This window comes from Stylophora pistillata, chromosome 1 (genome assembly GCF_964205215.1).
Source record: "Stylophora pistillata chromosome 1, jaStyPist1.2, whole genome shotgun sequence".
Lineage (NCBI taxonomy): Eukaryota > Metazoa > Cnidaria > Anthozoa > Scleractinia > Pocilloporidae > Stylophora > Stylophora pistillata.
The window spans coordinates 29,196,507-29,200,427 of record NC_142519.1 but is presented as its reverse complement, the minus strand read 5'-3'; the positions used below and the strand labels follow the sequence as shown (position 1 = coordinate 29,200,427).

General features: G+C 37.5%; 1 pseudogene; it reads right to left on the bottom strand.

Annotated features, from left to right (window-relative positions):
* Window positions 1-379: 379 nt before the first annotated feature.
* LOC111329053 (orexin/Hypocretin receptor type 1-like) lies at window positions 380-2,155 on the bottom strand (annotated as a pseudogene).
* Window positions 2,156-3,921: the final 1,766 nt, after the last annotated feature.

The following is a 3,921-nucleotide window of genomic DNA, read 5'->3' as shown; positions in this document are numbered from 1 at the left end:
AAACTGCTCAAAGCGCGGGAAAACACGAGTGACCAGATCGCGATTGGTTTTAGTTTTGCTTCCGATTGGATGAGAGGATAACGCGATTTTCTAGACCAATTCAGTTAAAGATCAAAGTAAGAAGATCAAAAGCAACCTCATATTATTTTCCTGATTGAAGAGTGCTTTAAGGACGGACGGTCTTGTGAATTCTGCAAATCGGAATATCAGAATTGAAAACTGCCACTCGAACTTTATCTGAAGGGAGTTTTTATTTTAGTCAATTTTATGTTTTATTACAATTTAAAGCGAATACTTGCCAAAGTTTATGCCAGAAATAGTCTAAGGAAAAATCCAGCCAAAAACTTGAAATAATTCAGTCAAAAAACAATCTTGGTACCTTGTTTTTCCCGCTTCCCTGGGGAATCTGTGTAACCTGTAGAGCAGTACTTGGTGCTAGAGAGGCGAAATGCGAAAAACATACTGGTGCAAGAAAAGAAAGAGAGTTGGGCAAGAAAAACACAGCGAGTTTTATTTCTTTTTTACCCTTTCCCCGAACTGGTTTGTTCACTACCATCCTTTCTGCGATTTCGTAATATCTAATGGACTCTTTTTTCCCGGAAAAAAGAAAAAAAAACCTAATAATGTGTAGCATGCTACCAAGCGATATCGTCTCCGACATGGTATTGCCAGTTTAAATATGATCTTCCTATGTTATTTCTTGCTAAGCCGACAGAAAAAAAAAAAAAAAAAAACCTGGATCGTCAACGAGGACAGCAAGGAATTGTACTGAAAATTTCTTTGCGGAACATGCTATTCAACAGGATGTAGAGATTGGGTTTATTGCGCTGTTTGCGTGCCCTAGCCACATGAACCAAAACAGTGTTTCAACCGGTAACAAATTGCTAAGGTCTGGTCGGACGTACCAAATGTAATGACTAACATAACTTGGGAACCAGTAGATTGCAAATACCAAGAGGATCAGGAACAGTAACCGCACAACTTTGCGTTTGGAGTTTTCAGCCGCGGCGTGATTCGTGATTAGTGTTTGTCACATTTCCTGGGATCTTTCAAAGCCATAATTTTCGACAAATTAAGAAGTAGACGAATGTGGTTATCGAAAGGGGCAATGCGTACAACACAACGAAAATCGTGATGTGAAAGATCTTAAGTACGCGATAGGTTTCAGCATATGTAGGATCATTTTCGTCTTGCCAGGGCCACAATTGTAAACATTCATGTGTGTTCAAGCGAGGTTGATACTGGACTCGGTACATCATAGGATATGGGACCATCAGCACTAAAGATAGAATCCAAATTGTGGCGGACAGTATTTTTGGCTTGCGGAAGATCTTCTCTCTGAAAGGAACATCATCGTGAACACAGTTGCCGCGATTGAAACTGGGATAATGTAGAACACTACCTTGCATGTCACGTTTCCCAATATTCCTGGAATCCAAGCGGCATCCACGAAAATAAAAGCCACCTGAAACGGCATGATTGTAACTGTCAGCATCAGATCTGCAACGGCCATGTTAGCGATGAACAAGTTCGTGATACTGGCAGAAGAGGACTTCCTTAAGACTAAGGACAACCCCATTGAATTACCGAGCAAAGCGATGGTAAAAACAACAGTATACGCAAACATTAGACCAATTTTGAATTTCTCAGAGAAATCTTGTGGAACGATAGATGAAGCGATTGATGCTGGAGAGAGAAAAGCAAAAACTACCTAAATAAATATAAATACTACTATACAACTGCGCCTTATTAAGAGCATTGAAAGTAAAGAGCCTTTCTTTGGACATTCCATCTCTTTGTGGCGTACATAAAACTGTATTTCTCGATATGTGTCGGCGGATGTGGATATTGCTGGATTAGCCTAACGAAGGATTCCACTCTACAAGAAACCCCACCCTTGAAATTATCCTTCTATTCTTTTTTCTGTTTGTATATTGATCACAGCGGCAATGCTAGATTGAGTTTTTATGGACTAATAGACTGTCTAATTACACTGTCCAATCACTAATAGGACGGCCTGGTAAAATAATTTTGGAGAATTTTCTTCAAGCTTTCTTTACTTTTGAATTCCAACGTGCCATCTTCGGACGTGGAAGTGCATACTCTTACCATTTGCCACTGATGCACTTAAGCTGTTGTTCATTTCGATGGTGAAGTGTTTACGGCTTCTAAACTAGAGGGATAAGAAAGAGCAAGAGAAACCATAAGACTGATATATGTGAAAGGCTTAAAGATCTGGCTGCAACGACTCGCAAGATGTAACAATGGAAATAAGCATTTATCGTACAGTATTGAATACAAAGACAGAAAGCCAGCCTTTCGAGTATTGCATTCGAGAACATTCAGTTAAAACTTCCTTTTTAAGAAATAGCTGTCTAATCATCTCATCCCACAATGGACGATATTATTCGAAAATTGCGGATGGATAAATAGTTGATTGTAGAGTTGTGCGACAGTGTCAGTGCGTTTACCTTTTGCCACAACATTATGTGCCATATTTCACTATATGGATGGCTCTATATTGTTCTATATTATGTTTTTCTTCACTTCAATTTAGTTCGAATGCCTAGTTGCACAACACTAGATTTGAAGATAGGAAGCCAGTCTTTCTACAGGTGTTCGAGATCATTGACTCAAACAGGAACATTATAATTAAGAAAAGGCGAAAGAGGATTTTATTTTCGCGAATTTCTGGGCCAGATGTAGTCTCTCTCTCTCTTTCCCTTCTAAGTGTTATCCCAAACAGCCGAACAGTTAAACTGTTTGCTAAATGCGACGTCCTTATTAAGTAAGACTTGCAGATTGCCATTCATCTCTCGCCCTTCAATGGACAATATCTCAAAATATTGAGGATGCAAAAATAATGGTTCGTGTGATATTATTAGCACACTTAGCTTTTACTCGGTACTGTATTTGTCTCTGTTTGTAAAAGTTAAATTTCACCTTTTTCTTTTTATCGAGTTTTAAAATATACGAAAAAGAAAATTAATACCTGATATATGGCTCCTGCTGCTCCTTCGCGTTTCTTCAGATAAAACGCTTTCTCCATAGAAATGAATCCGTAAACAGAAAGCCAGTCTTTATGAAGCAGTCCCATTTAATTAGTGTAAGGATGATCGGTTTTTATTAGAGAAGACCTGTCCATCCATCTCACATCGTGATGAGCAATACCATTTAATTGAAATATTGAGAATGCAAAATAGTAGTTTTCATTGTTGCGACAGTAGTAATATAGCTGTCTTTTACCCGGTACATTATGTTACCCATTTCGTCAAAATTAGATTTAATATTTTCCCTTCGTCGATATTTTACATTAAAAAACAAACAAACAAACAAACATATGAATTACCTGTAAAATGACTTTAGCTGCTCCCGCAATTTTAATTTATGTCAAAAACCTTTTGACAGAAATAAATTCGAATCCAGGAAGACAGTATGTATACAATTGTTCCGCATCATAAACTTAAACATTAACATGAAAGTTCTAATAAAGGAAGAGCTGACCAGTCATACAAATCACGCTACAAAGGACGATATCATTTGATTATAAAGGATGTAAAAGAAAAAAGTATGTGTGACATTGCAAGTAACTCCGCGCTCTACTCCCTACAGTGTGTCACATTTCACCGAAGATAGACCTAGTGTGTTTACTTTATCGAGTTTTTACATACCGAAAAGAAGTGATAATAATTTTGAACGAATTTTCGATCTCGCTGAGGTCATTTTTAAGCTGATGAAAAGGAAACTTTTTACATATATGTACTAAATTCTAGACGTGAGAATGATAAAGGCGATAAAATATGGAAATACGTAAACGCTAGGCGTAAAATGGAAGTGATTAGTACATATGTGTATTAAATTTTCCTTTTCATCAGCTTGAAAATGACCTCAGCGAGGTCGAAACGTCGTTCAAAATTATTA